At 39.4% G+C, this 25,177-nt stretch overlaps 1 long non-coding RNA gene across 1 annotated transcript in view; it reads right to left on the reverse strand.

Moving 5' to 3' along the window:
- Positions 1-946: 946 nt before the first annotated feature.
- Positions 947-25,177, reverse strand: part of LOC141746187 (uncharacterized) — a 35,384-nt gene continuing 11,153 nt past the window's right edge. Inside the window, exons 4-6 of the long non-coding RNA XR_012588257.1 lie at positions 15,239-15,352; positions 4,545-4,625; positions 947-3,473 (exon numbers count right to left, since the gene is read on the reverse strand). This is a non-coding gene — a long non-coding RNA (uncharacterized LOC141746187). The remainder of the gene's footprint in view (positions 3,474-4,544; positions 4,626-15,238; positions 15,353-25,177) is intronic.

Here is a 25,177-nt window from a genome sequence, read left to right on the forward strand (position 1 = left end):
TGTCTGAGCAAGGCCCCCGGGGCTTTGCACAAGGACTAGTGCTCTGTCACATTGGGTGCTATAGAAATACAACGTAAAATACTGTCCCCATTTCAAAATACAAAAGAGAGGGTTATGCACGGCTGGATGCGAGCCAGGAAACGATACCGAGCCATCAGAAGAACACATGCCACTCACTTAACCTTTATGAAGTTTCCCTAGCCATTTCAGAAAGGTAGGAAAAGGACTGTTTTAAGGAAGGATTTGAAGGAAAACGCTTGAGAGAACACTGAGAAAGTTACGGGATGCTCCTCGCAAGCATGATAGGATGCGCGGAGTGCAGTTAATTTATTAGGTACAGAAACAACAGCAGGCTTTGTGTTCCCATGCTTTAGAGCAATAAAAACCAAGCTGTCCTGTTCCGAGGACAGTAACAACAGTGTGACCAGAGCTCCGTAACATCGCATAAACGATCAGTCTGACTAGTTGTAGTAGTGCAAGTAAAGGGGAAGATGCCTCCACAGCATCATCGCCTCTTCCTCCTTCAACCTGTCTCCCATGATATTACCCTTTTCTTTCCCTGTCCTGGCAAAAATGATATAAAATCTGTATCTCTTATGAAAGAACCCTTTTTTTTTTTTCAGTTGAACTACTGAAATTTAATCCTTTTTCCTACTTACATTCCCCCTTTAAAGAACAGGCACCCACACATCGTTCTTGCTGTCCGCCTTCTGTAACAAGTTCACACCAAAAAAACCCTAAAAATCTCCCAAATCCCCCGTGCTCAGAACCTGGACTGGATGATTTTTGAAAGCCCGCAAGGATGGATAACCTCTGAGAGGAGCCTCTATGTGCCCGATGCCGCCATCCAAGCGGTGGCGACACGTGCAGAACTGCACTCCTAAACCATCGGCTGCTGGTTGCACCTTGGAGCAGTCGACTGCTGTGATTTTTGCTCAGCATTTCAGCCAGTTTCACACCCACCTGGCCGGCCACCCAACCCAGGCTACCCATAATTCACTGGTTTCCCATCTCTAGGTTGCCAGAAAGATGGCCTATATGTTTCGGAGTTGCTCACAACAGTCGTGCAGAATAAAAAGAACATTCTTAGCCCTTGCTGTGTAAAGGGTGTACAAACCTCCACAACCCTTCCCGGTGCTCCCAAGTAATGGCAGGAAATAAAGATGATTTTTCTAGGGATGCAGATACTCGCACATCATGTTTAGTGTATATCAGGAGATAGTCTTTTTTTAAAAAAAAAAAAAAAAAAAAAAGTCAAGAAAAGGTATGACCCATTTCCCCCATTTCCAAATTAAATTTGGAAAAAATGGCACAGAGCGGACACAGAGCTACAAAGTTTTCCCAGACCCATCGATACTACGAAGAAACTGGAAAGGATGACATTCGTCCCCCTTCTCCGATTGCCTATAATCTCTGACCTTCATAGTACAGAGTTTTTGTACAGAATAAAGCTAAATCAAAGGAGTTAAGAAATAAACTCTCTTGGAGACAGCACCGATGCCTTGAGCACTACCCTTCCTGAAACAGATTTTACTCCACTGTAAATCCACAACTTTTCTGCTTGCTTGAAAAGCCAGAGAGCTGGCAGAAACAGCTTGATATTTACTAACATAAACCAGTTTATTAGGAATATAAAGAATTTGTATTGGTTCTGGGCCCCAGTTATTGTACAGTAATATCAGACTGCTAAATCTAATCCATAGTTCACACCCGAGAAGCGTAAGGCAAGATGTCTTGTTCTAGCCAAGCATGAATAAAGCCACTGGGGAAAAATACCCAAGCCAACAGGACGTCAAATCATTTTCCCAATTGCCTATACACACACGCACGACACAAAAGGGGAGAAAAAAATTGCCTTGGATTGGCGATATTATTACTTATATTAATTTAAGCTATTGAACAACACATCTAGTGTCAAAAGCATGAAATGCGGTGTTTACTTCTCTCAGGATTTCACAGGAGGTTATACTGGAAAAGTTACTTGCAAAACATGGCGAGTTTTCATTTAGACAACTTCAGTTCAGATAACTACATCAAGAAAGTCCTATGCACAGCGAAATGGACGGCAACACACATTAGTAAAAAATCTGGGCAAAATTATTCACGGTACATAAGAAGAACTCAGAGTTTGTAAGCGACAAAGGGAATGACAAACACCCGTTCAGAACCGCAGGTGCAAAACAACCTTACATTTCCAGGAAAAAAAAAAAAAAAAAATTAAAAAAAACCCCCAACATTATCTTCATTTATGACCCAGATTATACCTACCTCCGTGGGTACGTAAAAGAGGACATATTAAATCCAAACCAGACAGCATACCAAGCCCACGCCATAATGCAAACAACACAGTCAGGGTGAAGTGGCCACCTAAAAAGCCATAGCCAAAATGCCTCCCTGGCAGGCCTGGGTTAGCTCAGCAGGTGAAAGCAATACCACTCCCAGGTGGTGGTAGTGGCGGTGATGCCTTCCCAGTGCCTGAATAAACGATGACAGGTAAAAAAAACCTGGTGTAAACAATAAAGAGATGGGGGATCAGAAAAACACTGTGTTTCAGAAATTTTTTGTTAATCGTATTTCACTATAAGGCCAGATATTGTTCACCTGCATCAAAGAATCCAATCCAGGCTAAATCTTGGATTCAGGATTTTTATCTGTTTTAATTAACTGTTTGCATTACTTTCTGTTTACTGGGTATACTACATTGAGAGCTGAATTATTTTTTTTTTAAAGAAAGGAAGCATCAGCTCTTGGAGATGGACAGTTCCTGCAATGATTTCATACTCATGGTCAACACGAAGGTCAGCAAGCTGGGAACCACCAACCAACCCATTCCTTTGCAGCTGTTCACAGTGGTCCCATGCTTGATGGAAGCAAAGGAAGGAGTAGCTGTGTGTTCCTCAAAGGCAGAGATGAGTAATTCCCTTCCCATGGCCTTCAGCTCACCACAGGGAAACAGAGGGCAGGTTTTTTCCTTCAGAAGATATAGAAAACTGGGAGTGAGAAGTCCTTCAGCAATGACCCAGAGAGCACAGGGGGCTTCCAGGCGAACTGCAGAGCCCTCCTAAAACCACCTTCAACTGAAACAACTTTTCATGTGGAACCAGGAAGTTTATATCATGCTAAAAAGTCACGATTTCTTCAGATAGACAGAGCTGTGGAGCACAAGCAGAAGGGCAATTTGGGGATAATGATGAGACCTTCTGACCTGGCAGGTCGGTGGGTATGAGTGTGCGCATCAGAGACGGGGTCCCACATGAGTTTGGCCTGTGAGCCATGAAGATAAACGTCCTGAGTCAGATGCCACTAAATAAAAGTGGGACTCCACTGATTTCAGTGGACGTTGGGCTGCAAAATATGGCGCTTTGTGTCCAGACACGGTTTTGGCAGAGTCCGGAAAGGCTTCAGGGTCTGCACCACAGGCACCTCCTCCGGCTCCCCGTACGGAGCTGCAGCATCCGACAAGGCCATCTGTCCTGCAATGCATTTGGGAACAAACTTATACTTCAGGAGGGTATCTGTGAGCATTTTAATTCTGTTAAGATGAAATAATGATAAACAAGGATAATAGTAACAAAAAATTCCCCCTCCCAAAAGAGTCCTAGAAATCCTAATTTACTAGACTAGTAGCTAGTTTTGCTAAATAGAAATACAGTAATTTAATAATCTTAGCATAGCAGTTTTCAGTAAAGAAAATTAACTAATTCATTATCGCTTATAATTTGCTGAGGCATAGCTGCCATATTTGTAAAATCAGCAGGTTCAGAAAAAAGCAAGTTTTTAATGAATGTTCTTTTTTTTCCTTCCTAGATACATAAATGATACAATTACTTAGCTCCCTCTAGTGCCAATTTCTAAAATAAATTTCCCGCTAATGACTGTATTCACCAATGTAATCATAGGAGCAAATTAAAAATTCACTTGGCAATAATTAACTAGTGAACTCTCAAAGGATTTAGTAAATTGCCACGAACTAAAGCAGAATTCAACTAGTGTCACAATTACAAAGAAAGGTCAAATGTAGGCTTTTTGCAATAACAAAAATATGACATGAATGCTCAGACATTGTGTAGTTTGAACAATCGAGGCACACGTGCCAGTAAAGAATAGCAGTCGGGGAGCGGTGATAGCAAATGCAGCAGCTCTATCATTCCTCTGACATTTGCAATGCCATTATTAAAGTTGCATTCATTTTTATTTTTTTTTCATTTGCAGTCTTCATTTCTAAGGCTCAGTAATTTCAAAAGATACTCCAGGCTGAAGTAGGACACAAACCTAAAAATATACTCTTTTTTTTTTTTTTTTAATCTTAAACAGTAAAAAACCTCTCTATTTTTATTCTGTGTTTTAAAAACGGGCACCAAAGAGTATCATATACAGTTGCCGTGTTCTTATATTCGTCCCTTGGCATCTTCTTTAGATGCTGAGCTAGATCAAACTTTGGAATAACCCCATATAAATGCTCTAAAATAATTAATAATAATAGACACTAGCAGTAATAACAACACACAGACATGCAGTACGTCCAGAGGAATGCTTGTGCTCACCCAGATGTTGGAGGAAAGAGGTACCACAGGGGCAGGAAGGGTCCTTGTCTTGTATGACTGGTATGGCTCCTAGGAGTTACACTGTAAATTAAAATAACCACAAACACGGCCATATGAAACAGCTTATTTCTACAAATATTTGGGTGTTTCTTATAACTGTGGCATGGTTGTTCTACGCTACATTTCCAGATTTCTCTCCTTTGCTATCTCCACCCAACGCACTTCAAGACAAAATAAATACGTGTGCAGAACATACATTATAATTTTTACTTCGAGTTTTAATACAGCAGCCATTCTGCAAATACGGGTTTATAAAGTAGTCCATGCTTAACTTGGAAGAGATGTCATAGCCTACCAGAAAACACATGTGGATACTACAGTAAAAGTTCTCATTTAATACATAATGAGATAAAACTGAGGACGGAGGTGGGCTGAGCTTTCATCAGCACAAGTTCGCCGTGCCCCGTTGCTCAGAGTCACCAGATTAAACATCAGTCTGGGTCAGGCAGTTGATTTACGGTACAGAATCATCTAAAAAGCAAGTGATTTCCAAGAAAATTCATCTCTTTCTTCTGAGTTACAAAGAATATAAATCCAACAGCTCTTTACAAGGCCTGCGAGTCACCATACGCGGCGTCGCTGCAAGAAAAGGGTTTCCATTATAAATACGGTATTTCTCTTAGTTCCTATTTTTCTTAATCCCTCCTTGGATTTGCTTATTAAACGCCTGCTCCATGTACTACAGCAACGATGGCAGAACTGATAGAGCTGTGATAGCCCACATAAACGATCCAGGGAGCTGAGTTTCCTTGGGAGGCTCTGAAATGCATTAAAGGCACAAAAATGGGCTCCTGGGTGTCCCCACCACCCCTGCCAGCAGCTGTGGGAAGGTCAGCCTCAGCTCAGCAACACTGAGATCCCAGCAAAATGGTCATCTTTGGCGAAAACCATCTAGTTAAAACCTTTCCCACCCAGCACCTCCTACCACACTGTCCTGTACCTTTTTCCAAGCTGTTCCAGCTGCATTTCTCTGCTTTTTGGGGCAGAGTAGCCCATGTGAAAGTACTTGTGACTGTTTATGAAAGGACAACTAGCTTCTTGCAAACATCAGCCCTGGGGTGTTCTGTAGAAATTGAACTAAGTGTATTTTATTTTTTTGAAAGAACTAAGCTCTTGTAAAGCATGTGAAGGAAAGTCCACCACCTCCCGGAGGTCTGATCCAGACTTCAGTCACCCTTTCCGCAGGAAAGCCAAGCCTTAATTCCAGGCTGAGGTGGCCTAACTTCAACTTCCAAATATTACTGTCTGCAAAGTCAAAAAACGAGCAAAACCTCCAAAGAGCAGCCTGTATCTTTCAATTCCAAAGCAGCTCAGAAGGCGTTCAGGTCACCTCCGAACCGTCACCGACATGAAGGCTGACCTCCTTAAACCTCACATCGTAAGGCTCATTTTCAAACAAAACTGTGCGTATTTGTAGTCATCCTGTGAACTCTTGTCAGCAAGTTCATGTTCCTCCTTGAAGTGCGGAGACTGGAAATAAAAGAGCAGCCCTGAAGCCCTCTCACCCGAGCTCGCTGTCTCCGGGTGATAGTCCCCTTTTGTAATTCGGGGATTGCATTAAGCTTCTGGTGAGGGCTCATGTGAACCAGCTGGCTGGAGAGGTCCCCAGGAGGGCTGAAGGTCCCGGTGTCACCGAGCCAGGGCAATGCCCCAGCTTGCCTGCTCTGCTTTCAGACATGTTTGCTTGTTGTTCTTGGCTTTACTGAAAAAATGTTTGAAACGCTGCGTCCAAGGTATCTTACAAAATAACCGCAGCAGCTCATAGAGTTCCTCACGTGGTTCCTTTAAGACTCTTGAATAGAAGTCACCTGGTAATACGGCAATATATTCAGTTTAAACAGATGGTGTCTCATAGACAGGAAACTTTCACATTTCATTCATATCCTTCTTTTTTTTTTTTTTTCTTCTTTCCCTTTTCCCATTCCTTTTAATGAAACGGGTAATAGCAATTGATTTTAATATTCCACTCACACAACCTATCCCACAAAATGTCAGTAGTTCTATCCAACACCGTACAACAGCATCTCCACCTCCTCTGTTATTACCTCTTCAATGCGAGGAGACCTAAACAGGGAGACACCTAAACTACCTATAGTCTACATTGAATTTTTTCCAGCTTGACCACAAGCATCCCATATTGTTTCCTTTCCTTAAAAAAAAAAAAAAGAGAGAGGCTTAAATAAATATTACTGTAGTTGAAGAACTTACCTTTATTATCTGTAGAGCAAAAAAAGAATCTGAAACACTCATATAGAGACAGACAATAAAAGTTACAGGTGTGGTATGGTCCCTCAACACTAAAATACATTGCTTACTTTCTGCAAAGGACTAACGAAAATACCCTCATTAATCATGTTATATGCAAAATTATATAAAATGAAGTGAGGAGCACATTTATTAGTTGTGTACTTACACAGCCAATGTATTTTAAAAGCAATGTTATCATTTGGAAATTTTTAAGATGTGTTAAAATAGAATAGAATAGAAAATAGAATAGATCAGATCTATATCTAGAACGTATCAAAGAATATTGCTTTCCTGTAAAATTTTTGTCTTATCAAAAAAAATCCTTTAAAACTAAAAAAAAAAATAATTCATTTTTATCTACTTTTGCGTTAGAGGTTTTCAATTTTGGTAAACAATATTTTAATTACAATTGAAATTTTCTACTCAGAATGATTAAAACCAAACAATTTTCACTGTGATTTTTCTAACCTGTTCAGATTTTTTGGCAAATTCTTCTGAATACAACTGCATTTGTCCAACTTTCATCAATAAAAGTGGAACCGTTTAACTCTGGGTACTCAGTTTTGAAGGCCACGTGCTTTTATGCAGACTTTGAACATCTTGCATATGGGTGCAACAGGGCTAAATAGTTTTTATAATGAGAGTTACAAAAATATTTTGCTGATAGCTTTTTTTAAAATTATTTAAAACTCATACTATGTCCATTACTTTTGTCTTCCTTCTTTTTTTTTAAACTTTTTATTAACCTTCTTTTATTTTTTCTTTTTTCATACTCTTCATCCCTGTTCAGCTCTAGCCTACACTTTGTTATTCACTACTCAAAATCATTCAAGATTTTCTTTTATTATTTTAATTTTTTTGTGTATTTACATTTGCTTATGTCTTTAGGGTTTTTATCCATGCCTTCCCATTCACTTCTCAATTATTATTTTTTTCTTTCATATTTTTGCCTTTTGTCATATATGCTGATGCTCAGGTTAAGTTCAATTTGTCTCTTGCCATCTCCTTGGGGAAGAAAGCCGGGCTGAAGTGAAGGCCGCATTGATGTTAGGAGGAAAGGCGTTAGTCATAATTCAGGCAACATCAGAAGTTTCAGTTGTATGGCAGTGGTTCAAGATTGTTTTTTCCAGCGTGGTTATTGCAGGCACTATAGGAGTATGTGAAAAAAAAAAGTCACATATAGGCTCTGTGGCTTCATTAAACCTCTCCACTAGCTTTTGGAATAGATGATCATTGTAGGTCCCTTCCAACTGAAAAAAATATTCTGTTATATTCTATTTTGAAGAGAAAATTTCCAAAATTCTTCCAAGCGACAGCAGTTGAGCGATCAGGTTCGTTTCTCTATAAGCCTATGTTCACCTCCTCATTTTTTCCTAAGCAAACTATATCGGCTTTAAATGACAAATTTATTTCCCACGCATATACTCAGAATGGTCTGAAAATGTTTCATTTATATTTTCTTTGTAATCTAAAATGCAGAACAGCCTGTAGGTGCTACTGACTCTATTCACATATTTCAAGGGCTCCTTTCTCTGGACCATGTTTCCATTTGCAAAAAAAAAAAAAACCAAAAAACAAAAACCAAACAAATCCAGTGGCATTTGGTAATAAAATAGTGATAAAGCCTACACGCCAGTATCACAGTAGTGTTCTCCATGAGCCGAACTGATGAACTGTTGAACATAATTTTATTAAATAGAAAGGTGCATTATAGATAAATTGTACAGCAGTAATTTCTAAAACGCATGATACTTTTTCCAATGCTGCCACAGCACCTGCTGCTAAGTATAAAGATGATTAGCCACAAACTAACCCACTACAGAATGATTATCAGTATATATTTGTGCGATGAAGAACTAATGGGAATTATGCAGATTGCATTTCCTTTCCTGCTGAAGGCAACCAACCTTCACCATCAATAGCAAAATGAAAACAGAACTCAGCTGTGGAAGAACAACGCAGGTTTTATGTTATTTCCAAATATGTATTGTTGATTATTTCAAGACCTTAAGACACATGTTTCTTTTTCACGTGATTATATGACAAGCAGCCCGGTATCATTTTTGAAGGCGTACAAAATTCCCCGTGCATTTTAATGGCTTTAAATACGTAAAAACTCTACTGCCGTGTGTAGAAACCGGTAAACACACATCAAAGCGGCTTTTAAGAATTATAACGTAATCAGTAGGTAGTGCAAATCAGTAGCGATTGGCTTCCTTAATCTGATTAGAAGTGCTGCTTTAAATGCCCTGCCCGCAGTCAGGGGGTGAAAGGCGGTTCCCAGTCCCGCTCCTCTTGCTGATGCCCCGTCCCCGCGTCGGGACGGGCTTCCCGGGGGGACCCTCCGCCTGCCACCGTCCCCGCAGACCTAAATTCAAGGCCAGGCAGGGTCTCCCGCCAGAGTCACCGACACAAAGGGGCTCCCGGGGCTGCCCGGTCCCAGGAGTCTCTCTCGTTCATGTAAATAAAGAGCTGTTGATTTAATAGACCTCTGTCTGTACTTTGTGCAACGTGAATCCATCACCTTTGAAAACGAACGGTTAGGAGCGCTATAAAATTAGTCGTTGGTAATCTGCGGGCAGAAAGAAAAACAGGACTACTCAGAAGAGTGTTTGAATTTATTTTTTTTAGGGCAGCTTCTTCAGGCACGGGGAAGCGGCCGCAGGATTTAATTTGCTGTGCTTTGATTTCTTGTTTCTTTAAACTTTTGCCAAAGGTGATGGGAATGCCAGATGCACATTTTTTGGTATACTTTAAAATCCAAATAAATACAAATACTGTATGCTTGGGTTTGGCGTTTCCTCCCCCCAGCCCCCGCTGTGGAAAAAGCACTCAGTAGAAACGTAGATATTTCTAGTCTGTCATAAGAGCAGCCACAATGAGGATTCAGTAAATCTTTCTTAAAGAATCACTTACAGAGGGGTTGCAAGATGAAAAAGCATTCTTATGTACATGACGAGATGTGTAATCAGTGGTTTTCTTTTGTACTCTAATAGATGCTTCACAAAATGCGTTTACTCGAGTAGCGGTATTTAATGTTTCAGACTGGAAAAACAAATAGGTATGAGCAAAACCAAACCGAGTGAAATTCTCAGATGATCGGCTTCGTTGCACAGGTCCCTCTATGGTTCACTTGAATCAACTAAACACTCAAAATAACTTCTGTCCTTCTAAAACACTTCGTGCCAGCAGTCTGAAGTTTTACACTCGTTGTATGGGAAAAATGGGATTCTTTAAATATGGCCTCAATGAAAACTTATCAGGATACCTTTAAACGGAGTTTTGGAAAGCAGAATATTTAAAACCGGCAGAGAATCATTTACTGTATTATAGTCAGTACATCGGTTCGTTATATCCACGTGTAGAATTTAAGTTACTTTAATACACGGAATATTTTTCAGCATACCTTGAAGTATCCAAGAGTATTAGATCACTAGAAATTTCTTTGCACATGCTGAAAATATGGGCTGCTTACTGGAAAGGAAATCAAATGTGTATTTGATTAATTGATGTAGTCACATATTAAAAACTTTTGCTTCTTATCCCATTAAAAGTAACACTAATGAGCAATGGCTGTGACCTTCAAGCGGAAAGCCACATGTGCTTCAACCCCTCAATATTTACCACCCAAATTTAATCTTTATAATGGACACCTTAAAAGGAATCTGATAGAAAATACTAAGAGCTGCTCCAAAACTAAAACACTTAAGGAAGATTTTGATTAATGCCTTGTGATTAATCAATTGATTAATATAGTTTTCAATACAGATGTTAGGACACTGTCTACTTTAATCAACCATCCTGAAAACGGTGAAGACAAATGATCTATTTTTTTGTCGATTGAAAAAAGAAAGCCTATTTTAGCAGTTATGTAAATTATAAGACAAGCCTTCCTTACGATGCCCAGATTTTCCCTTTTATAAAAACCTTACACACTGGAACTGTTAATTAGGTAAGTGTCATCCTTTTGGGCAGGAACTTGGTATAAAGTCACACATTCAGCCAAACGACTGCACTTTTTTAAAGAAATTGTTTTAGAATTGCACTATAATCCATATTTAAAGTCCCTCTCCCTGATATTTTTTTTATTCTGAGACTGTTTCTAATTTGTGATTATGCTTTCTACCATACTAAAACTGAAATCTTTATTCCAGTCAAAAATAATCACCCCGTAATTACTGTGACAAACTGCCCAAGCTGTATCATTGTGGCCATTTCGACTAATGATATTGTATTAGAATGCCTAGCAATAGACTTCAAATGGAAAATATAATTATGTGCATTAGTTTGTCTAAGCATTTATAAGATCACATATCCATCAGTTATCAGGTCTCATAAAAAAAGCCATATATCACTGTCACTGCTAGTTTTGTTATTGGAAATGTGGGCCGTTATGAACTCGGCTTAAGACGTGTGTCTTAAATTTCACTTATTTTGTTGTCCAGTAAATCCGTGTAAGCTGAACTCCTATAAAACGAGCAGAATTTTCAGCTGATGGCACGGGAACAAATTATTTGACAGTCTCACCAAACATAAACTAAATATTTAAGGTACTATTTAAAGCTGGAGGCCTTTATCTTGAAGATACGTTTAACTTTACATGCTGGACGACTCACTGTGCACAAAGTTAAGTGGTTCCATACATCTTCGCTGAACGGAATCTATACGTTCTCCTGTTTTGCAAAGCCAAGGCAACATCCGAGCAACCTCTCTGCATCCCGAGCAAACTGAGCATCCCACCCAGCTTCATCTTGTCAAAATTGCAGTTCTGCAATAGCAGCTGCCATGATTTCTCTCCCGCTCTTTCTCTGCGTGCTTTGCTTCTCTTTGGAAAAACCTAAACGGAATATTTTGCGTTTCAAAAGTAAATGCTGCTTTGATTTGTGATCCTCGATATCCAAAAGCTCTGATGGAAGAGCTACCAAAACCCCCAAATGAAATTAGTAAGGTCAAACCAGAAGAAGAAAGGCGTGCCCGTCTGTTGGCTTGCTTTGTCTTTTGACCGAGGCCAGAGGAGAAGCAATCCCTTTGCTATCAGGAGTTATCCCAGTGATAGCAATGGCACCTGAAAATGCCCGGCGATGTTGTAGGTCAAGGAGGAGACATCTCCCAACACCTGATGTCATATTGTCGCACAACAAGGATAAGTTATTACATCACCTGTTACTGCGTAACAGTGATGAGTTACTCCCAGAAAATACAACTAACATTTTTCTTCCGCTTTTTGGGTCATCTGAGATGCATATCTGTGGTTTCAACACCACACTTAAATAATCTCGCTCGCTGTATTTTGGTGCCAGTATAAATTTAAGCCATCCAAACAAGATTGTATATTTGAACTGACAAAGAATAAATTATTTGCATCTAGCATAACTGATGGTTGTGTCAAAGCCCCGGCATATAATTCTTAATCTTATAGATGCCTGTTTACTTGTGCATAAGATAGCTGTGCTGAGCCTCTTCCCAGAACAATTATCAAGTTATCGCTAGGGGCGAGCCTGCAACTTCCAGGGGAAGCCGCGTATAAATGCAGCCATCCCGGAGCAGGCTGAAAGGGATATTTTGAATTAGAGAGTCACTAGTCCTGCTTTTTCCTCCGAGTAAAATGGGAATGGGAGCGTGCCGGGCGGGCACAGAGCTGCAGGTACGTCTTTTGCTTCCATGTGCCCCCTGGCACGAGTACCCCCAAATATCACGTAATCAGAGGAGAAATGTTACTCACGCTCCTCCATGACTGAAAAGGTTGTGTGATAATCTAGCCTCTGTAATACAATATATTTTTTAAATGAAAACTGCCTTTCAATGGGCTAGGATTTCATTTTATGGTTGGTTTTAATTAATATTGATTTTACATGTTTAGAAAGAAAATCCACCAATTCAGACCTGAGAAATGTCTAAGATATGTTGTTTTTCTGGGAGAATTTTCATTGATTTTTATTAATGCTGTAGTTTGCGATGGCTGGGTTTTATCTGCTGTTTTGTGTTTTATATTGGGATGCTAAAATAATCTATTGTATTTGATATTCAAATATGTACCAGAAGATATGTGAACTACAAATTCTTAAAGGAATCTTCCTAGGATCTACCTGGTTTACCCCACTAAAGGGCCGGGGCCCTATTCCGAAAGATCAATAGGCTATGAAATTTCTGCCTCTTTATTAGCAGAATTAATTTTAGAGTGGCAATATGCATCCTAGAAAATTTGTTTCATGTTAAGAAGTCCAGATGTTTTTGGTCTCTCTGTCTGACATTCCCACCATCAGAATAAATTGTATTTCCAGACTAATGTAATAGATAAGAGATATGAATAAATCTCATACAGTTCAGTTGATAAAATTAACATGCTGATGATATTTTAATGTTTCCATATAATCAAGGGGGCATGGATCATGCCTCCACCAGTTCCAATGTAATTCTGTTCTTTAATCTTTTCTCAAGAAAAAAAAAAAATAGAGCATTAGGGAGGATTATACAGTAAACAGTATGTGCTCCAGTCTTAAAGCAAGTTGTTTGCGATACGGTTGAATGGCTTTGCCCAAAGGTATTGCAGCAAAGCAACTAATATACTGGAGACTTGGGGTCAGAACCAGCATTCCTGCGGTGCAAGTGTGTCACTTACACATTGTAGCTTCTGGTGGAGAAGATCCACTGATCTGGAGAATAGTATTAACATATCAGAACCACTCATCATCCACATGACCTTATACAGAGGACATAAAATCAGACTTGTCTTACGCATAGGAAATCTAACTGACGTTAAACCTAAGGCAGTCAGAATTTGGCCCAAAATGCATATGTGGGTTTGCTGGAGGAGGGCAATGGTATAAGGCAACTTGAAATAAAATGACATTTGATGACCAAAGACAAACTAAAGACACAGACATCAAAGGAGATGAAGAGAAAAAAAAAAAAAAAAAAGGCAAGAAAAGGAAAGTCTAAGTATTGAAACTAAAAAGTATCCCTGTTCAGCAGAAATTATTGGTATGTAACGGAATTTATCAAGCAGAAGACTCAAATGTAGTTGAAGGGGTTTAAAGACCCAATTTCCACTAAGTGTTGATGCTGCTTGGGTATCTGACTGACTCACGCGGCTTTAGACGCCACGCTTTATTCTTTAATGTGAGAAACATCAGAATGCATCCCCTTCAAATATTTGCAAGGGAAACATTAATCAGCTCCAGGACTAAATGGTACACTTTGAGACTGATAATGATTAATCTGCATCACTTTCTCCCCCCCGTGTTTTTTTTAAAGTACAGAAGAAACCATTGTTTTTTCAAGCTACAATGACGTGTGAATACCATTATACTGTGTTGATGGAAAAGGAGCAGGTGATCGTGTACTACAGTGAAGATCAATATAACGAGTGTAATATTCAGAAGGGGACAACCTTAAATTTGCATGTTGAACCATTGTCTTGCCTTCTAAAGGCATTTTTATGCCAAATCCTAATATATCTTTGAATTTTCTCATGAAAAGAACATTGCCATCCTGTTTACCACCACTTTTATGAAGAATCTTAACATTCCTTTCAAACTGACAATTAGCTGGTGACATTTTGAGAACTAAAAATTCACAGGCAAATAATCCGAAGAGACGCAATGAAGGTGAAATGAAGGAAGAACAGCCGCCAACTGTGCACAAACCCTGTGTCGGGCAATGCTGACGGGAGAGAGAAGCAGTCTCAAACAGCCAGAGGTTCCTCTGGAAACTAATCTTAAAGTCTTATCCAGAATCAACACGTTCCCCGGGGAACTTGCAGAACATGAATATGCAACATGCAAAAAAGGAAACACGCACTGAGACTACGAACACAGCAAAGAAAACTCTGTTAGGAGAAAAGGAACCCATCAGAAGTGTAGCTCGGTGAATGAAAGCAAAACTCCCTTCGTGGTAGTTGCATCAGCATCTCTTTAGCCCTTTTCCCAACATAGCCGTATAATTCTCCATGGGAATGTCTCCTTACCAGGCAGTTTCTACATAGTCGGGTGGCAAGGTCAATGGACGGTAGCTCTGGGCCCCTGAGATGCTCTTAGCAGTCCTTAGTCTCCCGAGAGCTGGAACTGTGGTTCTGGTTCCTGCTTTGGTCATGAGGATTTTGCCTTTATTTAGAGGTCAGGAGCAGCTAACACAGCTCATCTGCTTTCTTCTTAGGAAAACGGCTCTGTAGCAGCTTCCCTCTAATACCATCCAGCATTTCTCATGCAAAATCCTCAGTGTGTGGCCCTCTACCATGACACATAGAAGAGGTGAACTTTAGGCAGAAACAGATCTCCTTCAGCCAAAACATTACTGCAGGATAGAAGCCCCGTTTCACCTAACTCCATTTCAACCAAGCAATCAGTTTTGACATGGGATTGATTTATAAAGCTGACAACCGCATTTACCTGGAGGAATCATGGACTGAATTTCACGCAGGTCGGTTCTTTCTGTTGCCACGAGCTCCACCTCTGCCAGGAGACCACCAAAGGATGTTCCTCCTAGATGATGTGTGGCCTTTCCTATGTAAGGAATACCAAGTGTCACAGACTTTATATGATGAAAAAACTATCAGTCTATTCCCTGTTACAGCAAATAATCTTTGAACAAGAGGCAATATTGTCTTTACCTAAATACACACAAACACATACATAAGAAAAAGAAAGTATCTCACACTGGGAATAACTACCTAGAGGTTTTTCACTATTAATGGCAAAATAACTGGCACCTTGCTTTGAAACCTACCACAGAAAAAAGCAGTGATTAGCGTGCAACAAACAAACGGGAAAATCTTTTGTGTATACATAACTAATTTTTTTGTAGCAGGGTGCACTAATAAGAATCATTAGTAGATTCCTCTAGGAGGGGAACTTAAATTAAATACTTTGCTATATGAAAAGGAATAAGCTCTGAGTGAAATACCTTTTCCTATTACCTTGAAAAGACCAACACCATATGCTAGAGAAACAAAGGAATAAGAGATATAGAAACATCCTGCTACTTTTTTAATTCACCAGCTTATGAAGATCAACAATCACAATATATTCATATAACCTCTCTGCTGTGAGCACCTGTACACAACTTCCTTTGGCATAGCTAAAAATAGTGATATTATACAAGGAAGTTATTGTAATTATTAGCATTGCTAAAAACTATTTTAGCAAAACAACAAAAAAGAGACCGTTCCAACTGAAAAATACGGAAACTTCTTATTCCAAAGAAATCCCTGTAGCTCCACGAATGCCCGGGGAGTTTAGCAAAAACCATCTCTGGAGGAAGGGAAAGGCAGATCTGGCAGGGAAATGGTAACGCTGAAGAGACACAGCTCAGTTCTGGCCACTGTGAGACAATCCACGTAGCAATTGTTGAAACCATCTCAAAATATTTCCCCCACCAGGAAAATAACAACGCTGAAAGTGTTTCTGGGCATGTAGCAGGATAAGAAAGAGGACGGACAGGTTTGGAGCAAGGTTTATATTCTGCAAATTCCTAAAAATGATTTCCATTTTTCTACTGCTGACCAGTGCGCTTGCACTTTCATCCTCTCATCTACCATTTCTTGACCTTGGCGAGATGGGCCAGAATCGCGCCGTCTCCATCCGAGCGCGGGTCTCCTGTGCGCGGTGCTTTGGGACCGTGCCCACAAGCGCTACCAAATGCGCACGCCTAAGGTGCTGCAGAAACAGAAAGCTCAACCTTTTGCCTCCTAAGTCATCTCTTTCAAAGTGATCTAAGAACGCTACCCTCTTTGAGCAGCGCAGCACATTTTCGACGCTACAGAACCACTCTGAGCTGTCAGCAAATTTCCAACAGATTGATGACTTTGAAGACCTCCAGTGTAGAGGGTAATGTTAAGGATCTGCAGTTACTCAGCTAAAGTTGAGATGAGGGATGCCTTCTTTCCAGTCTTGGTTATTGAATTTGAAAACCCTCATAGGTTTTGCTGTCAGAGTTGTTGCTTAAAACAGACTATTATAGGAATGAGTTAAAAAGGAATGATTGGAAAAAGTTTAAAGGAAAACTAAGATGTATCTTTATCTTTTTCAGGTTAACGCAGTGACAAAAAAAATAGAGTTTCACAGTAAAGTAAAAAAGTAATCATAGTGTTAGATTCTTGTCCTTAGTATCACTTTTTTTTACAGCCAAAAACTCCTTATGTAGAAGTAAGCTCAGGGCCAACACATTTTATTGTGTAACAGTTTACCATAAGCAGAAGCTCACCGTGACCTGAAATGCAATTTACACATTGTATTTCCCTGATTTTATTCTATTTCACAATGAGTAGCCTTCAACACCAGACAAAACCAATAAAGATAGAAAGCAGACTGTAAAAAAATGCCAAGTCAAAGAAACGTTAGAAACCAGAGCCATAAGAATATTTAAAGATTTTCTAACTTGTTACATTTGAAAGGTAAAGAACTATAGCTCTATCACTGTAATTCTTCCTCATTTTCTGCATAAAACCATTTATATTACTGGACTAAGATATTATACTAACCATCTGCCTTCCCAATCCCTCAGATTCCTTCACTTACCCACCTACAACTCCAGGAACTAATCGCCCTGTAAATCTGGCCTTCATTGCTCAAGGTATCTTGTAATCAGCACTCTGTACAACGTCTGCTAGAGTTTAATGAGTATAAAATGGCAAAAATGTGAATTGGAACATATACGAAATACTGGAATAGTTACCAAATGTAATGCTTATGTGGTGAAGCTGACTGTACATCTGGAAGTTTGGGAGAAATGTAATTCCAAGAAATAATGTAGTACTGAGTACGTATCTCTCTAGAGAGTGATTACATTGCACTAGAAAACTACATATTTGTTAAACATAAATAACAACTACATTTGTTATTAAGCATCAAGAAGGAAGCCAAAATAGCCTAGTATAGCTGGAATGGAAAGCTTCACACTAAAAGGAGTAGTTTGAAAACTGCTTCTCCTATTGAAATTTTATCTGTCACCTAAAATTAAGGGTTGTCCTATCATTCCAACATCGCTGACTGGGAGGTCCACAGGAAAAGCAGGACTTCGTGAATCATCTTGAGAATTAAGCACTTAAATTTCTCCTCCAGGGGCATTTACCTTTGCAAAAGAAAGCTGCCTTTCTTTTCTTCCAACCTTTTGGAGATATTTTATTTCTTCACCCCTAATCAAGCTTCCAGTACCTTTTTATGAAATCACCAGCAGGATTTTGGATAGTTCCAGAAGGGGCATTAATTATCTGCAAAATATTCTTCAAAATATCTGCAAAAAATTATCTGCAAAATGGGCTCATAAATTCAGGAAGCGATATATTGCTCTTTCCCTCTCCAGTCCTACCTGGAGGACGATCCACCCTTGCCTACAGACGGTGGTCAGGCCGATGGCTGATGTGGGCAATGCCCACCACATACCCAAGACATTTTTTGTAGAGTTTGAACTTCTTCAGTGAAACACTGGTGCACAACTTTACTTATAAAACAAGGCAAAGCTGCTCACAAGGCTTTTTTCCACTGGTCTTCATATGACAACGCAATATTTAATGAATCAATCAATGTAAAGTCTCTAGGCAGGAGGGTTCTAAACTTACTGTCGTAAGAAGGCATTTAATTTTGATTTACTGAAGTAGTTATTGTCTATTAATAGGATAACATTATGAAAGCTGAGTACGTGTATGTCAGTTATACGTTAATTAGTTAGTATAGTAAGAGATACTAAATAGCACTAGAAGCTGCCTACACATCCCTTGAAAAAGTTTAATTGCAAGGAAATAAGTTCAGGAGCACATTCTCCTTTATGGGTAACCATTCATCTGAAAAACAAATTGTCCTGATAAGGTCCTTAGACAAAAAATTATTTCTGGAATTCACACAAATAGTAGATATATGATAAAACTGTACACAGAACAAACGTCAAGTGATGTTTTTGTGTTTTTTTGTCAGGTATGTACAGGAGAGTTGGAAATTAGCTCTTTTAAGAAATAGCTAATTTAGCTATTAGCTGTGATTTACGAACAGTTTGGTTGTAAAGCTGGATATCCCATGTGAAAGCAGGATCACATCAGGAATTTCTAATTCCCAATAACTCGTAGTGGCCTCTATATATTTTCACTTGCTGTTTAAACGTTTCTCTAAAATATTCATTGGATGCAGGACAGATGGAAACCTCAACATTATCAGTATTTAATGTGCCTTCTGCTCTAGCCGGCCACCCCGCACTGATCCTGCAGCAGGGAAGCAGCCTGAGACTCATGGGTTTATTCCCAGGGGTAAGTCCACTTGCTCGCTGTCACCACATGCGCTTGCCTGGCTTTGCCCGCCCCTCTGGTTTATGTTCCCTCTCCAGCATGGGCTAAAATTAACTTTCTTAATTTGGTAATAGTTTTGCAAATGGCCCTTGGAAAACTGACTTATGCATAAACATTATTTCTTAGAAGGTAATCACATATTTGCACTGAGGCATCATGTTTAAAGTATCTGCTGTAGCTGAATGTTAATCCCAAGGACTAATTTCAATGATTTTCCTGGTGATACCCTAGTGCAACCAGCTAACGACTCTGCGAAAGGGCAGCCGTCCTGCCCGGTCAGTGTTAGTCCTCTTTCGACATCTCCTCACCGGCTAGCCCATCATTCAGTGAGACAGTCAGCACCTCCCAATGCACGCACGTCCTGGAGAACGTAAAAACATGCAATAGTCTGTGTCGTATGGTGACAAATACAGTTCAAAGTACCATTATCACTTGTTCTCATGGTGATAATTAATCCCATCATCATTATCATAATGAGAAACCACGTTCAGAAAATGCTGATTGAAAAACTCCAATATAAAAAATACAAGTCATTCACTGCCCTATCAACCTGATTCTTACATTTGCTGTTGATTAGCACACAGTCTTCCAAATAATTTTTATACCCCAATCCAAACTTTTCTAGTGTTCTTATGTTTCACTTCATGATTTTTTAAAATGTTCCATTCAAGCATGAAGAGCTAAGATTGCACTTTTGTTCATTAATTTATGATGGATCTTTAATCAGAATCTTTTCCTGATATCTCTCCTCTCCCAGAGTTGTGGCGACAAAGAAAGAGAGAGAAAGAAATTGAGAGAGATATAAATAAGAAAGGAGGAGAGGGAGAGGGAGAGGGAGAGGGAGAGGAGAAGGTAAACAAACGCATTAAAAGTACAGAAAAGAATAGAAAAGCATAGGAAAAAAAAAAGAAAAAATGAGCTTCACACTATGAATTGCCATAACTATAAAGAGGATGTGGTTTTTGGAAGTGAATCGGTGCAATGCCATGGACTGGCCCCTTGTTTCCAGCTCTGCCCCTTCCCACCAGGCAGGAGTTCAGAGCCACAGCTGCCAAGCATCCCTTGAAAATGTCTGCAAAGGCAATTAAAAACACTTCAGCCCTTTACTGCACTTTTGAAATGCAATGCAGACTCCCATTTCAACTTTTCCTACATCTTTCTATATTAACAGTCTGAACCTAATAAATAATCCATGCCTATCACACATAGACTACTCTTCAGCAGGGCTGATAAGGCAAATCTGAACTACATTAGATAAGCATTACATTTTTATAGGCCTCACATTTTTCTCCAGTTTTAAGCTCATAATTAGCCTGTGTAAACATAAAATGAGGTGTCTGAAATCACAGGATATTACGCGCCACTGGGAATATGACCCTGTTTATATTTGTCCATATGTACACACAAAAATCAATATAATACTATACAGTGCTCCTTTAAAAAATCTTGTACATGAAGAATGTTTCCGAAATATGTGCAGCATCTAGAATATACCTATATTCTATACCAATATACCTATACAGAATGACCCGATACTGGTTGAAATTAAAGGGTTGCACACTAAACAGAGGCAGATCAGTCGATCAGAGTGGCTTCTTCTAGCATTTTATCTGTTCTGAATATATGAATTTACTCACAGCTTGGCTGTATACATATGCACAATCATTACATGACAAATTAAAAAGGGGCACATAATAAGCTTAAGTCATCATAAATCATATAATAAACATGTGAATGAGAAAATTTAATAAACGATATGTTTCCACAACAACTTCATCCCCTTCCATTAAATCCATATCCCCCTAGGACTTGTTCTAATATTCTCAATTCCTAAGTACACATCATCCATTAAAAGAAAAGAAAAAAAAAAAAAAAGCACAACTCACCCTGCCAGGATATGTTTCTTCTTTTCACTTTTTGGTCTGGCATTTTCTCTTCTGTGGCCAGAATTCAGCCTCCAACCCGTGGCTATTGTGGATGGAAAATGGTTCCCTGCTCCAGGAAAACTTTCTTCTTTGTAAAAATGTTTCTAATCTGCACCAGCAAGAAACCAAGCGAACGGATGAATGGGATAGTCACAAGGAAAGATCTCCTTGTAGACTGGTATGATGCCTTCCTGAGGCCAACAGCTTGGACTCCTGTAACCTATATGAATGCCTTATGCACTGAATTTTTGTCCAGCGAAACAGGTTGAGAGTTTCCTTTGGCAGGAGCAGAAACCCCAGCATAAGCCCAACAAGCTTCTCCTATAATAACTGACACATACATCGCAGAAAGAAGTTTCTTTTTCTGCCAACGGTTTTGTTGCAGCAAGCTCTACCTTTACTAGAAAGAAACCTTTTCCTAGCTTACAGTTTTCTTGTACATGTTTCCCAGTAAATTTTCCTTCAGAAAGAAAATTAATGTTTCTTTAATATAGAGAACACACTGGGATTTAGACCATCTTCTCCACAGCACTCCAATGTGACTTTGGACAAATCGCTTTTAATCCCACGTTGCCTAGGTGTCAGAACTGATCTTATTTAACAGTTTTGATAATTAATTTGACAGAGAATACTACTATACCAATTACTTTTTTTTTCATGACATGAATTTGGAAGGCATTGCCAACCCAAAGGAATATCAGACTATAGGTAAATTAAATGATCTGGGAACTGCAACGACAGAAGTAAGATAACATTTAGTAACACAAAACTGCAAGTTCAGGAATTTCGGGGTGAATAGTCAGTATTTTTGCTTACAGCTTGAACTTATCGCTTGGAAATGGAAGAGGAAGGCAAAGATTTCACAATATGCTGACTATAAAGCCACCAATACGATGCACCCATCAGCAGCCAATGGTATGTACATCTTAGGACAGGGAAAGAGTAATGTCAGTAGAAACAGGAAAATATTCATGCTGTTGTACGAGCCCATCCTACACCATCTTGGGATGACCTAGGGCTTCAGATTGTTCACAGACAGGAGGAAAATTCAGCAAAATACGGAAAAGGGATATTCAGGCAAAAGTCCAACTTTTCTTAAGTGATGAGCATGATAAAAATTCATTTATTTAGCCCTGTAAAGTGAACAAAGGCTGGGGTTAAAATTATTTTAAATCGCTAGAAGACAATGTTGGCGCTAATATGAACAGGCATTCACTGGCTACAGATAAATTCTGACTATTAGATGAATATGTCTAAATGTCCTCTTCAGACAGGGGAGAGGTTCTCCCATAGCAGGCAAACAAATGACCTGACTTTAAATTAGAGTTTGGTCACTTTATGAACCCAGTTTCATCATATGCTTGCTTGGAAAAGCTGAGGACTGAATTTGATAGCCCATGCTGTCACTTCAAAGATGTTGAGTATTTCCAGTTTATTCGACAACTCTGGGCCGAAAGCCTGACATCCTTAGAGTCACCTGAAAATCCTAGGCAGAAACAAACGAGGTGACTGCAGGAGTTAAGTGTATCGGTTTTATTAGCACTTGTTTGAATTGGATCTGTCACCCAGGAGAGACATCTACATTCCATATGTACCCTCATAAAGTGCCACTATAGCACTTCACATCTCTATCAATATAGATACATCACATCTATTACATACGTGCACCTATATACAACATAGGTATGCACGTGCTCACTATACAAGAACGGACTTTGAAATGATGTATGTTTGAGATTCAGAAAGTTAACACATTAAACCATAAACATGTGTGCAAAAGAAGATGTTTCTCTATTTCCACTAGTTCTAAACACAAGTTGCAGCGTCCCTCCATTTTGCTACTCAGCCAGAGAAACCAGGATGCTGAACTAATATTTCTTATACTAAAACCTTCCATCTTTTGCAGCTAACTCATCTGATTTCTGTGATCATAAAGAACTGTATAATATTAAATTATAACAACAGCAATCAAAGGCATGGGGAGCGAGAGGATTCTCGATTGCAGCCCATGCATCACTCAATATCACCACAGAAGAAGAGATTGAAAAGCGCATCAATTCACATAACTTCCTCCCCGTGCCCATTGTCTGTTTCAGTTCCTAATGATGCTGAAGTGTCTCCATGATTAAAATTTAAAGGTTTCCCAGTAACCAAGTAATTTGCCCAAAACTCCTTATCTAGCACTCACCATGAAGACTCTGATTTTAATATACCATTAATCAAGCTCCAGCCAAGTTTACTACTGATACTTTCAATTACAGAGGAACTAACTTCATTCTTCTCAGTGTGTCAGTGAGCGACCACTTCCTTGATTAGCCATAGACCCTAAAAACAGATGGATAACAGGGCCGGGTTCGATGCACTTTGCTGAAGGAACTATTTGTTGCGAATTGCAAATCAGTAAACAGAATTGGATCTCTCTGCTGCGGGATATACTCCAGCCAAATTTTTAGCCGTACGTACCCTATTATAATAAAAAAACATTAACTGATTTCCAGTTTTACAGTGTAATAATAATATGCGATTTGATTAAATGCAAATTAATGCAATGGTGAATCTGACGGGCAAGTTCTAAATATCAGCATATTTCACAACACAAACATTTACACAAATGCGCATGATGCGTGCTTAATTTAAGCATATGAATAGATCCACAATCTTCAATAGGACATCGCAGGCTCTAAGTGATGCACGTGCATAAGTGATTGCAGGATCAGTTATCAGAAAATGATCCCCGGTACAATTTATAAGAATTCCAACAGATTGCAAATAGCTATGATTTGTCACACAACATCTGGTCTCTTCTCTCCGCAATCAAATGGACAAATGGAAATAACAATACAGACTGTGAAATCGCAGCTTGTAAAAAACAATTAGAGGGAAAGGGACCCATACCTTACCCTGCCAGAGTGATGGAATTTGCACAGGACTGTCTGGCTCAACTAACAAAGTCAGCATTTGTTTGAGCTTGAGTGCGATTTCCACAAAACAAGGATTTAATTCTGAAGTTACTCCTCCAGCTCCAGCCAAAACTTCAGGAAAGCCTCTGGCAAACCAGGATTGGAGGTCCCGTTTGTGCCCCAGCGAGCCCCCAGAGCTTCACCTGTTCTGCAGGACCAACCTGCTGCGTGGCAGCAGCGACAGCGCACCCTCATCGTGTCGAGACGGTGAGGAGGAGAAGTGGCTACACAGAATTGTGGGGTTTTACTTAAATATATCACTCAGATCATTCCAATGCATTTGGTTCTGAATGCAACAGGGCATTAGGTAACGATTTTAATTGTTTTCTTTAACCAGGGAACGTTACAGCACTTCCAGTTACATTGCAAAATTGCAAGAACCATCTCAACAGTGAAATCAAAGGGACTGGTAAAAATTAACTTGTCTGCGACGCCATGGTCATATCATAAAAGCCACCTGAGAGCAACATTTCGTAATTTCCATCACAAAGCTCAGATTTATGCAATACAATTTAAACCAAAAGGATACATAAAATTTCAGAGAAAAAAAACGAGTACATACAACAACAACAGAGATCGATTTTCATTCACAGCATTATTGAAAGTCTCCGGATGGTGCTGTTTCCTTGATTACGTGGCTTATCTGACTGAAAAAAACTAGTTTGATATTTAAGAAAAGGGCAACGATACAATGCTTTGAAACATCTGAGTTTAGTGTCATTCAAACCTAGCCTTCACGTATCAGTTGGCATTCTCAACCTTAGTTAAATAAAAGTTTTAGTTCATATGCAAGTTGCACCTGAAGACAAACCCCAGTATCTCTGTAGGCCAAGGCTGCAGTGTACACGTGGAAGCCTTTTTTACTAAGAGGAGAGACGTGTGGGTGAGACAACAGCCCTCCTTTAGAACGATGTCCAAAGAAACTAAAGATTTTGGTGTTTTTTCAGAGGATGAGCAAATCCGCGCCTTTGGAGTGCCTGACCTCACCACGGACCTCCTCTCAACAGAAACCCATCATGGCTTTGCAAGCAGTGAAGACAAGACAACATTTGGGCAAGAATCTTAACTTCTCTGGTATTCAACCAAAACAAAGTTCCCAAATTTCTACTGCTTACTCTTCTTTTAGATTTTTTTTTACCTCCAACAATAACCAACAGTGTAAAGTGGAAC

This window comes from Larus michahellis, chromosome 7 (assembly GCF_964199755.1).
Source record: "Larus michahellis chromosome 7, bLarMic1.1, whole genome shotgun sequence".
In the NCBI taxonomy this organism is placed as follows: domain Eukaryota; kingdom Metazoa; phylum Chordata; class Aves; order Charadriiformes; family Laridae; genus Larus; species Larus michahellis.